This window comes from Copadichromis virginalis, linkage group LG9 (assembly GCF_057382275.1).
Source record: "Copadichromis virginalis isolate Kocher_CV1m ecotype Utaka linkage group LG9, C_Virginalis_male_GT1.1, whole genome shotgun sequence".
Lineage (NCBI taxonomy): Eukaryota > Metazoa > Chordata > Actinopteri > Cichliformes > Cichlidae > Copadichromis > Copadichromis virginalis.
The window spans coordinates 11,888,261-11,901,458 of NC_140626.1; positions in this window are offsets into that span (position 1 = coordinate 11,888,261).

Consider the following 13,198-nt stretch of genomic DNA (forward strand, 5'->3'; position numbering starts at 1 on the left):
CTGGGTCGCTCGTGATTAAAACAGTGTAGGAGTTCTCTTAGATAATGATGTTTAAGATGAACCTGGAGCTTTCTGGATTTCCACAAATGCTCCACTTTTTGTCAGCTACACTTGAAACAGTCAATACTTTCATTCATCCAGGGTAAGGATTTAGCAGAAGGGCCATTTCTGGTTTTAAAAGGAGCTGCTTCGTTTAAAACAGATAACCTGTAATCATTAAATGACTGGACCATGAAATTTGCATAATTGTTCAGGAAAACAAAAAAGGATAATTGAGGTTAAATACAGCAGAAAATGTATCTACTTAAAGATGATGCGAGAGATAAATAGATGGTAGGATGAGTCAGATCTGAGGAGGAATTAAAAAGAATACATGTGTGTTCAGATATAAAAATAGTCTGTGTTCAGGCCCAGAGAAAAACATGCTCTAAAACATGTTCCTTGTTATGAGTGTGGCCTGCTGCTTGCTGAGTCAGATTAAAAGATTCCATCGAATTAACGATTTTTGCTGTAGATTTATCTGTAGCATCAAATATGTGGGAACTGAGGAGGTCAGGACAGAGGTAAAGCAATGAGTGTTTATAGGTGCCTGTAAGACACAGTGGTGGTGTTGGGGATTTTGTCAAAATGGACTGGGAATGCATAAAAAAGTGTGGTCAGATTTTAGTCCAGCATGCAGTGTTATCTGGAACGTCTTTTTCTGTATGTCAATTATCCCAAACACACTGCCAATGCAGTAAAATCACACCTGGTTAGAAAAACACAATATGGATCAGTAACAGGCATGGACTGACATCCCCAGACCCCGCACCTCAACATTATCAAAGAAGTGTTGATTACCTCGACAGAGAACCGAACCAAAGGCAGTCAACATCCAAAGCAAATCTCTGGATGTATTTGAAGAAGCTGGGAAAAACTATTCCTGAAGACTGCTTAAAGAAATACAAGAAAGCTTGACTAAGAGAGTTCAGGCTGTGTTGAAGAATAAAGATGACTTGGTTTTTTCCCTATATGCTGCATTTACATTTTTGTTTGTGCATGTTTGAATAAATCAATAAAGAAATGAGAGACACAGCAAAACTGAATAACTTACTGTCTGTGTCATAATGAGCAAAGTGCTTACTCTAATTTTATTGTGCATTACTACTCTATAAGTACCACACAGTATACCTTTCTATAATGTCAAATGCGTACATAGTAACCTTTAACCTCAGCATCTGTGGGAAATCCAGACAGAGAATCCTGCATTTCTTTCCCTAAATGCACAGCTATTGGTAAATTAGCTTTAAGTATAATGGAGAAATATATATTCCCTAATAAAATTGGTTTTCAGCTAATCGAACTAATCCTTTGGCTAAATTAGCATAATCTTGTAAATACCAGATACAGGGGCAGAATGCATTACACTCTTAAGTTTGATCTTAACTGTCTTAAATATCAAATCTGACTAACAAGCGAAAACCTATTTTATTATCGTGAGTAATAAAGAGATCTTTATTTGGCTCAAACAAAGGAGGAGTCATACTCAAGAGGCCACTCAACTTCCAGCATTCAAGAGCCAATTATCCAAGTATAAGCTAATTGGCACACTATACATTGTAATTAGCTATGCGCAGTAGGATCAGTGTGTTACTGAAGGTTCTTGAGCTTCATTTGAATAGAAAACACCATTTCAATGAGTCTATTTTATCTCTCACCATGAGAATTTATCAAAACTTCCTTTCATAAAGCCAAGAATGCTAATCAGAGCAGAGAAGAGGTCAAATAAAACATGTTTGAACTTTATTCTCACATAGTGGGTTAACATTAATCTGCAAAATAATGAGCTTTTGATTTTCAAAAAAATAATAAATAAAATATGACAACTATTTCCTATTAATGACATCATCTGAAGCAAAATTAATGACTCACAGTGATAAGGTACACTAATACAGTCCTAGCTTTGCAGCTAAATGCTATTCACTGAGCAGTTATTTCTGCAAATGGACTTTTTTCAGCCTGACATATGAAAGTGGAAGTTTTGTTAATAAAGTCAAACTGCATTAACAAGTAAAAGACTAGCATAGCTATAGCAATGCCACACATCTGTTTTTGATTTGATTTTGATTACAGGAGTGGATTTATTTTTAAGACTGTATGCACGCACAGTGTATGACAGAGCAGTCTACAGGATACACCTTGCTATCCAAGCTAGGCAGCATTTTCGGCTGACGTTGCACTCTTGTCCAAGTATCATCACCTCTTGCTGCTATAAAACAATAGTTTCATACTGTTGTTTTCAAATGATGTCACATAATTAAGGGAAAATACAGCTGAAAGGCAAAATGAGCTCCTATTTGTGCTTTCTAGCTTTTTTATCAGGACTGTCTAGCCAAAATGCTAACAACTGACCACTCAGTCTTTGCACAACAGCTAGGAAAACATAGGGTAAGCCTCTAAATGTGAACACACTGCTAATGCTGTCATGCAAATGCTGTGGCCAAATTCCACAATCCCTCCTCCATAGTATAACAGCCAAGGCTGTTAGTATGTCATTTATTCGTGTTTTGACTAGGTTCATGTCATACAGGGAGTGCAGAATTATTAGGCAAATGAGTATTTTGTCCACATCATCCTCTTCATGCATGTTGTCTTACTCCAAGCTGTATAGGCTCGAAAGCCTACTACCAATTAAGCATATTAGGTGATGTGCATCTCTGTAATGAGAAGGGGTGTGGTCTAATGACATCAACACCCTATATCAGGTGTGCATAATTATTAGGCAACGTCCTTCCCTTTGTCAAAATGGGTCAAAAGAAGGACTTGACAGGCTCAGAAAAGTCAAAAATAGTGAGATATCTTGCAGAGGGATGCAGCAGTCTCAAAATTGCAAAGCTTCTGAAGCGTGATCATCGAACAATCAAGCGTTTCATTCAAAATAGTCAACAGGGTCGCAAGAAGCGGGTGGAAAAACCAAGGCGCAAAATAACTGCCCATGAACTGAGAAAAGTCAAGCGTGCAGCTGACTTTTCTCAGTTGATGCCACTTGCCACCACTTTGGCCATATTTCAGAGCTGCAACATCACTGGAGTGCCCAAAAGCACAAGGAGTGCAATACTCAGAGACATGGCCAAGGTAAGAAAGGCTGAAAGACGACCACCACTGAACAAGACACACAAGCTGAAACGTCAAGACTGGGCCAAGAAATATCTCAAGACTGGTTTTTCTAAGGTTTTATGGACTGATGAAATGAGAGTGAGTCTTGATGGGCCAGATGGATGGGCCCGTGGCTGGATTGGTAAAGGGCAGAGAGCTCCAGTCCGACTCAGACGCCAGCAAGGTGGAGGTGGAGTACTGGTTTGGGCTGGTATCATCAAAGATGAGCTTGTGGGGCCTTTTCGGGTTGAGGATGGAGTCAAGCTCAACTCCCAGTCCTACTGCCAGTTTCTGGAAGACACCTTCTTCAAGCAGTGGTACAGGAAGAAGTCTGCATCCTTCAAGAAAAACATGATTTTCATGCAGGACAATGCTCCATCACACGCGTCCAAGTACTCCACAGCGTGGCTGGCAAGAAAGGGTATAAAAGAAGAAAAACTAATGACATGGCCACCTTGTTCACCTGATCTGAACCCCATTGAGAACCTGTGGTCCATCATCAAATGTGAGATTTACAAGGAGGGAAAACAGTACACCTCTCTGAACAGTGTCTGGGAGGCTGTGGTTGCTGCTGCACGCAATGTTGATGGTGAACAGATCAAAACACTGACAGAATCCATGGATGGCAGGCTTTTGAGTGTCCTTGCAAAGAAAGGTGGCTATATTGGTCGCTGATTTGTTTTTGTTTTGTTTTTGAATGTCAGAAATGTATATTTGTGAATGTGGAGATGTTATATTGGTTTCACTGGTAAAAATAAATAATTGAAATGGGTATACATTTGTTTTTTGTTAAGTTGCCTAATAATTATGCACAGTAATAGTCACCTGCACACACAGATATCCCCCTAAAATAGCTAAAACTAAAAACAAACTAAAAACTACTTCCAAAAACATTCAGCTTTGATATTAATGAGTTTTTTGGGTTCATTGAGAACATGGTTGTTGTTCAATAATAAAATTATTCCTCACAAATACAACTTGCCTAATAATTCTGCACTCCCTGTATAACCTTCTCATTTGTCATTATTGCCCCAGAATTCTGAGTAATTTTGATGTTAGTCCTGAGAACTAATCCTGATAATGCTGAACTGTTTATTAACTTACATTAGCTAGTTAACTGGCAACTTTGGCCTGAAAATGAAGAAATTCCTCATCCACGTTACTGACACATCCTGATGTGATACATATAACTGCATATACTTTTGTACACTTTGATGACAGAGTAACCGGAGAGACTTTAAAAGATGTGGCATATATAAACATCGCCAAAGTGGAAATCTGGCAGGCATGTCACTGTTTTTAGTGGTTAAAATACTGCAACAGTCCCAGAGGTGAATTTACAAGTGAATATTGTCAGTGTGCAATTAATAAACTCTATAAAGAATTTGCAGTTTGTTCTCACATATGTGTTGGAACAGTGGATTGCCCACCAGGGCTCCGCACTGGAACTGCAGTTGTGACTTTAAAATAACCTTGTATGATGTCACAGTGGCTTCATCCACCACTTTAATACTATACTCATATTCACAGCCTTCACTGTATCCATTGTATATGTATACATATATTGGCAGATCACTGGTAAAGTTATTGTCTCATCAAGAATGTGGTTTTGGCATCATCCCATAAAACCCAGTATTGTACGGTGGATAACTGCCACAAACTGGTGCTGTAGTAATGTGCACTCCTGTATTAACAGTGTGCTTGTCACTCATTGCACATCAGAAGAAAGGTTATACTTAAATGTACACATCAAATAAATAAATTCAATATTTATTTCATTTTCTAAGTTTTGAAATAATAACTAGCAAAATGTTTAATCGCTAAAAGACAGCCTCGGTATAACTCCACTCAAAGTTATTTGCTTTTTGGACCCTGCAGCTCTGCAAAATGAAAAAAGACCCCTCACAATGAACTGCTGTTTCTGCCTCACTATTTTTTCCTGTACCAACAAATACCACTTGATGTTGCTGAGCAACTAATGCCAGAAAAGAGGAAGCAAGCATATGAAAAAGGAATAGCACAGCAGAGGGAATGACAGTAAAAGGATAGCAAAGCAATGGCATATAAGGTTTTTAGATGAGCACAGCAAAAGGAATGCAATTCCTGCAAAATGGTAGGGTGAGAACAGAAGAAAGGGGAAATAGAGGAAGGAGTAAAAGAACAATTTGGGGAAAAAAAGGATATTGGTCTATTAAGCTTTGGCATGAAAAACACAATTCACATGCATACTCACTTTTTGTAGCTTTCAGAGCTATGGATGGTGCACTAATGTCTGCCTGTGTGATGTTTCTGGTAAGAAAAGAAGAGAGTCTTGACAAACTGAAGAGGATGTAAGAAGCATTGTAAGTTTTAATGCTTTTCTCAATTAGGGTATAGAGCACCAAATGCTAAACATGCAGTGCTGAGCAAGTCTTGAGCTAACCTATTTTCTTTATATTTTTATAGAGTTTGCATGTTTTATAATGAGCTTGAAAGTCAACTTTCTTCTTCAACACATCCTGGATTCTCCTAGGCAAGCTTTCTTGTACTCTCTTTAAGTAGTCTTCAGGAATAGCTCTCCAACATAGAAGGACAACCGAACCTCTTTTGTGCCTTTTGTTCTATTCTCTGTCGAGATTATCCCACATTGCTTCAACAATTACAAGATCCAGGCTCAAGTTTTCAGGTTATGGGTCTTCAGGAATTACCTTGTTGGCGAAAAACTGCTATTTTATGCCTGTTAACTGTGTTAGTTTTGATATATTTCATATATATCTAACATATATTAGTATTAACTGTACACACACTTAAGTAGCATCTTTATTGTGGAAAGTTATTTAAAGAAAATCAGTTTATTCCTTATTTCCTCTGATTGGAGATAAACACCTTTAATCAGCTTACAGTGTTTATGCTTGTGTGACATCAATCATGTTACAGAAAAGAACTTCAGCAATTCAAGTGTAAAACTAAAACTAAAGTGTAAAACAGAGTGCCCCCTGGTGACTCAGATGTCCCCCTGATTTGCACAAGTGCTGCTCTTGTGTTACCTTTCACTAAAAGAACACAAGACCCCTATAGATAGAGTTGGATGTCTCGAGACCGGTCTTGGTCTCGGTCTTGGTCTCGTCTCGACTTGGTCTTGGTGTTGTCTTGGTCTCGATACCCTCTGGTCTTGGTCTTGTCTTGGTCTCGATACCCTCTGGTCTTGGTCTTGTCTTGGTCTCGGATTAGGCGGTCTTGACTACAAGTCTACCTATAGCTCTATGAGATATCTCGAAACATTTTTATTTTTCATTAATGTGAACAAACACTTTTTTCTGACAGACACTTGTCATGGACAGGCTGTCTACGTCTTTTAAACCAGACTGGAGAAATCCATGGAGGCACATTGTTTTTATGGTATAAATTGGATGCAAAGCACTTTTTTTCAAATATTATGTCACTGTTGCCACTATGATGACAACAAGTTAAAATGTTGCATTGCACAGTGGAACTCTATAACTCCTTTGCATGAAGCAGCACATCATGCTTCGTGGTATGCTTCATCTCTCATGGGTGACTCAGTTTAACAACCACTCATTGATTTCTTGAAAACACATTCACAGGTTCACAGGTGATGAATCCTACAGCCTTTACTGCTCTGCTGACCTTTCCTTTGGCTTCACCATGAGCTTTATGTTATCAGTGGATTAAAGTTACTTATTTCAATTATTAGTCATGTTCATATGGAATCCACACATCGCTTTTGGTGCTTTTTTCAAACTTTTTGTATAAACTGTAATGAAACTTGCCTTGATGAGTAACGAACCTATCTCAAACATATCTTTCACAATTCTTTCACTACAGTAGAGATCTGGTGCCATGAAATATCAGACACAAAGGATCTATAAAACTGCGGCTCTTATTGTCTGTGTACCATTATATACTTTACATGCCCCGATCATACCGCTGTGCCCTGCTTTGGAGTGTCTGATTTTTGGAAGTGAGACTGGCAGCTTCAGCTTGAACAAGGTAAGTACTAAACAGTTAAAAACACCGTCGACATCAGTGTTTATCTAACAGCCATGCTGCTACTTCAAATATCTGGAGGCTTTACAGATACCTAGTACCTCAGAAAAAACAGTCCATACTGGAGTGAAAACGTGCCCATACTAAGATGTGTCCATGTGAAGTGCTCACACTTCCTTTGGACTTGGTGTGTTCTTATCATCCACGGCTTAACTATCTTTAAAAGTCGGCCCTTCCATGCTGAGCTAAAGCTCAAGAGTCCCCTTCTGAACAAAACCACTGGGAAAACAAAACAAAAAAACCCACTGTGGCTGCTGGTAAATCTTGTTTACTGAGACTCTGACTGGCCAGCTCCCCAGACTACTTATTAGATGCCCTACAAAGAAAACTAATGTAGATGAACATACACACACACACACACACACGCATTCACACACAAACATTTATCCCTCAGTGATGCATTAACCTTTAACCTCAGCTTACATCTGGTAAGCACACAGACATATGTGCAAACATTTCAGCTAATGTGAAATAACACTAATGGTGTCTCATACACCAGCTAAACGGCTGATACATTATGGACGTCTGTACTTCTGTGTTTTGCTGATGACCTTTGATAAGTCCAAAATAGAACTGAAGACCACAGGGAGATGAGAAGCAAAGAGAGTGTGAGACTGAGCTGTTTCAAGGTGTAAAAAACAGCGATCGGATGGAAGCTTTAAATTAGCAAAACAAATAGCACTATTCAGAGATGGAGCAATGAATGACGCAAAAGCATTGTACATAGATGTGTGTTAACAGCTTTGCACATGACAAACAGCAGAGCCTGGAGTTCCCAAACACAATCTTCTTAAAGAATATAGAAATAAGCCCATTGCTCTCCGAGCAGTAGCAGGTCTGTTTAATTTTAATTACTCGAACTTAACCGTCTGAACCGGCTCTGTTCTTGCTCCATTAAGACTCCATTATACTGGTGGGAACAGGCATCGCATCACTTCTGGTATTTCTTTTCTGTTCAACTACAGATTTAATTCCTTTAATTGTCCCAGGAAAAAAAAACTAGAGGTCGCATTTAATTAAGATGCAAACACGGATGCAAGCTGCTTTTCCTTTCACTGTCAGTGTTTCTTCATTTAAAAAAGAAGGGCTGAGAAAGTCTTTGTGGGGCTCATTGGTAAGCAGTGTTTATGGTGGTGTAGAGAAAACTGCTTCACTCCCCATTGCTGTAAAACTATGACCAACATTTCTGTCTGCTACTGAAGAAACACTGTGCTGCAGTCTGAATACAGCAAACCACCGGGAACAGCAGACTGCTGAAAAACATCCTTTAAGGAACTCTAAGGAATTAGAAGTAAAATATGAGGGGGTGAATAAGCAAAGGCCACAAAGCACAATGCTAATCTGATCTCACCTGGTGTAATCTAATTGGTTTGGTGGGGAAAACATGATCCAGACTTGTTCATGGTAAAGGTTTTACACATTTATTCTAAGAGCATTTGGGGGCATCACGAGTGAACCAGACACAAGCTTAGTGTCCACCTATGGTGTGTCCTAACTGTTTTGTTTTAAAAGCTTTATAAAGAGTCAATTAATATTTAACCTTTCATATTCCCGATGTTTGCACTTGATGAAGGTGGTTTCAGTTAGTATGGACTTCTCACTTCTTTGAACTACCTTCAAACTACCCTCAAATTACTATATTCCCCTGGAGATCTCAATGCTTTATTGCCTTTTTACCTTTTTTGGGTGCTATCTGTTTAAGTTGTCCTGTTGCTTTTGTCTGCTCAGTGTGTTTTATAAAGGTTTTTCTTTCTTTCTTTCTTTCAGGTAAAACTTCTGAAAACTAGAGTTTAATTTTAATGACACTGCCTCAGAGTATAAAAATGTAATATTTACAGCTTAAAATTAGATTTTTTGTTTTGTCTTGTCTTTTAAGCACGTTTAATAATATAATTCAGAAGTAAAACTATTTTTTCTGGTATTTTTGAAATCTCACTTTGGCATGAGGATAAGGAAACTAAAGTGTGTCTTATTCAGAGAGCTCAAGATTTTGCTTGAATGTTACTGTTGACTAAATCTGGGGGTGTTTTTTCCAGGTGAAAATAACAATAATAACTTTTTTAAGGCTTAGAGCTTGGGAAGTGAATGAAGAATGTTTTCTTCTTTTTATAGACCTCCTTCTATATATGTAAATACATATTAAGATGGGTGAAAGAAAGATAAGGTTGAATTGCATGTCTGTTTGATCTGTGTAGCAAATGAATCAAAATGACCTTATTTTAATCATCATGTACATTAGCCATAATCCTCTGCACAATTCTACTTAGCTACCCCGTAATTTGTAGCAGCATGAATAATAATAACACGATATTGGATGTGGCTTATTTGAATGAATTTCAGAATTAAACATTTCATCAGCTACACCAGCATCTACTGAACTGCATTCTGAGTAGGACAAACTGGAGATTTAAGTTAATTTTTTAAGGATTGACTGACCTTGTACGGATGAAGAGGAAAGGTGACCAATCAAAGTTGGCTGGGATCAACATTTCTAGCACAGAAATAATGTTGAGGCATCAACCAATCATAAGTCCCTGTGTTTACACAGTGTAACACTGCGCATCATTGCACAGTGGCAACAGTGTCACTGGTGACACTTTGTCTTTACTGTATGTCACTTTTTCTATTGTGCTTTCATCCTGGCGGCTCTTTGATGCTCAAAGCGAGCATGTCAGCATGCTTATGTTACATCATCTCTAATTTATATAGATAGCTATAAGATTATATCCCATTATATTTATCATCCCACTTTCGAGTGTTAGCACACCAAGAGGAGTCAATTACCTCTAATTACATAGTGATGTGAATGCCATTTTTATGCCATAAAACTGTGATGCTGCTAATAATTATACATGGCTGAAGTTATTACAATTTTTCTAGAGGCAATATGCAAATTCTGTGTGAATGCAATGTAATGCTTTTCTAGTCTTACTCTCTACTCAAATTGTTTTAGATCACAAGTCTAGACGCTATACACTAGGACTTTATCCACCTCTCATCCATTACCTAACAGGAGTCACTGTTTACCCTTTCCGTGTCTTTGGACTGTAGGAGGAAACCCATATAAACAACTAGAAACAGGTAGAAAATGCTGACTACACACAGAGAGGACAATTGAAACTGGAAGCTCATTGCTATGAGGTCAAAGTGCTAACCACTGCACCACCGTTACAATGCCCAGAAGTCTGTAATACTTTGTCTAATCTAAAGATAACATGGACGTGAAGGTTAAACCAAAGCAAACGCCAGGCTATCACTAAAGTATTTAGCATTCATCACATGTGGACCATGAATGTTTGTGCAAGATTTCATGGAAATCCATCCACGAAATACGTATTAAGATCGGTCTAAGAAAGATAAGGTTGAATTGCATGTCTGTTTGATCTGTGTTGCAGCTGAATCAAAATAACCTTATTTTAATCATCATGTGCATGTACATTAGCCATAATCCTCCTTATTTAAAGGTTAAAGTTTGTACAAGTTCAAGTACAAATGTATTAAAGCATCGAACTGATGACCCTGTGAAGAACATTTTACTGATTTATGCTTTTAGTTTGCTTCAAAGTATGCTTCGGCATTCTCACCATGATCTCCAATTCATAAAATAGCAAGGATGAACTTTTCACTTTTAGTGCTTTGCTTTTTGAAATATTTATCTTAACGTGGGGAGCTGCAAACGTAGAAAGTGAGTGTGTGTAGCTGCTTCAATAAAAAAATAAGAAATTTAGAAATTTGAGAACAGAGCTCAAAAGCTTTCAAACATCCTGAAGAATAAAGGATGCTCGTAACAACCGGCTTGTTGTCTAGAAACATAGATCAGTGTAAGACAGTGAAGAGCGAGAGAAGCAGTCTGGATAGACTGAGACTGACAGAACTCAACGAGAACCCCCAACACAGTGTCACAAACCAGATGACCAGATCATCAACAGCCCTGCTGACTACCACTGCCAGCATGGCATTATATTGCTGCTTTCCTCTCATCACTGTACCCTGCACCAGCATCTCATCTCCCTACTGCTGCTTCAGTTATGAATATCTCAGACATGATATATTCGTGAAACTATATGAATGTAACCACAGAGCTGTGCAGTAACCAACTTTGTAAATAAAAATCTCTCAGCCCAGGTTTTAAATAAGAGTCATAAAGAAACAGAGGCCCTCATCTTCTCAAGAAAATGTAAGGAACCACAGTCTATTCTCAATGATGGCTTTTTATTATTACAAAGCCTGTTTTGCATCTGCTATTTCCTCCCCTAAAGTTTAGTATATCATATAAATGCATGAGGTGGGAGAAAAACACCTTCTTAGGCCGGAAAAGCTATTTTGCATCAAGTAGATATACTCTTTTAGCAAAGTCTGAGCCACAGTCTTACAGCCAACACAATACATATCTATTCCAGCATGATTTTTTATACATATATTTTAAGTGTGTGAGTCCCAGCTCTCAAGTATGATACCTGAACCAAAAGAACAGAAGTAGACAGTATGGACCAATACTAAGCTTCTCTTTATATATAAAAATAATTTGCATTATTATTTGTCCTGATGGCATTTAGGTAACCAGTATGGAGACATACTGGTGATACTGGTTAGTACTCATAAACAAATTCTCTGATGTTAGGTAAAATGAGTGTTTCAAAAAACTGTTTCTCTTTCTTTTTTTTTTCTTTTTTTCTCAAAAAAAAAACTGTTTCTCTTAAAACACTGTTTCAAGTCAAATTAAATGGGTATTTTCTCATTGAAATCGCTCTTGCTCAAGAGCTATTTTCTAGTAAATCTCCCATTTTACTTTTCTAGTAAAGTGGGAATTTGTTATTTGAACATACAGTTATGTGAAAAAGAAAGTTTTCACAGGAGTTTTATGCATTATTGTGAAAAAGTAAATGCACCCTTGCTCTTTCCATAGTAATTAAAAGTCGCATCAAGTTGCAACCAGGTTCTGTTAATTAAATGCATTTGATTATTTGATCATCAGCAAGTGTGAGCACCTTTTGTTCGTTGGTCTGGAGCATGGAGTGTGTTAAAACAACACCACAATGTTCCCAGGAGTGGACATGCCAACAATTCTAGCCCAAAGTCAGACCGTGTAGTGTTCTAAATTCAAGAGCTACAGCTCAGATGCTACAGGTATCAGTTAGCATGTTAAACATTAAAGATCATGACAAAAATATTAGAAAAAGACTGAATGGCTTGCTTAGGAGGGTTTCCATGTGAAAGCTTCTTCTTTCTAACAAGAGGATTGTAGGTTTGCAAAGTTACATCTGAACAACCCACAAAAGAATGACCTTTGGACAGACCAGACCAAAGCAGAGATGTTTAGCCGTAATGCATAGCACCATAATTACATATTACACAAACACCCAGCACCAAGTGCCACACACCAGGTAAAGGGTTGATCATTTGGGTGTGTTTTTGCAGCTGCAGGACCCAGGTACTCTGCAGCCATTGAGTTGACCAGAAACTTATTTTTATGTCAAAGTATTCTAGTGTCAAATGTGAAGCCATCTGTCCAACAGCTAAAGCTTAGCCCAAATTGGGTCATGCTACAGGAAAATGATTCCAAGCACAGTATCTACACAAAAATGGCTGCAAAGGAGAACTGAGGTGCTGCAATGTCCCAATGCTCAATAATGTTGTAAAGAACAGTGGACCAAAATTCCCCCACAATGATGATATAGACAATGATTACTTAAAGCTGTTGTTACTATGAGTGATTCTAAATCATGGGGTGTACTTAGATTCTCACAGGACTTCACGGAGTCCAGTAAAAACTTTCTTTTTCACTCATAATCCTCCATCCACTATATCCACAGATCTCTAGCTGAACCACATGTGTACAGATTCAGTGCACTGTACCTGAAATATTTAGATATTCAACATGGACAGATTTCTCCATTTACTGTTAAAGCTTCTCTCTCTGTCTCATCAGTTCAGTCGTGCATCTGCACTGCTTTCCTCAGCTTTTTATTTTTATTTAATTTCGCGTTTTTCCTTTCAACAAGTGCGCTGTGCACCA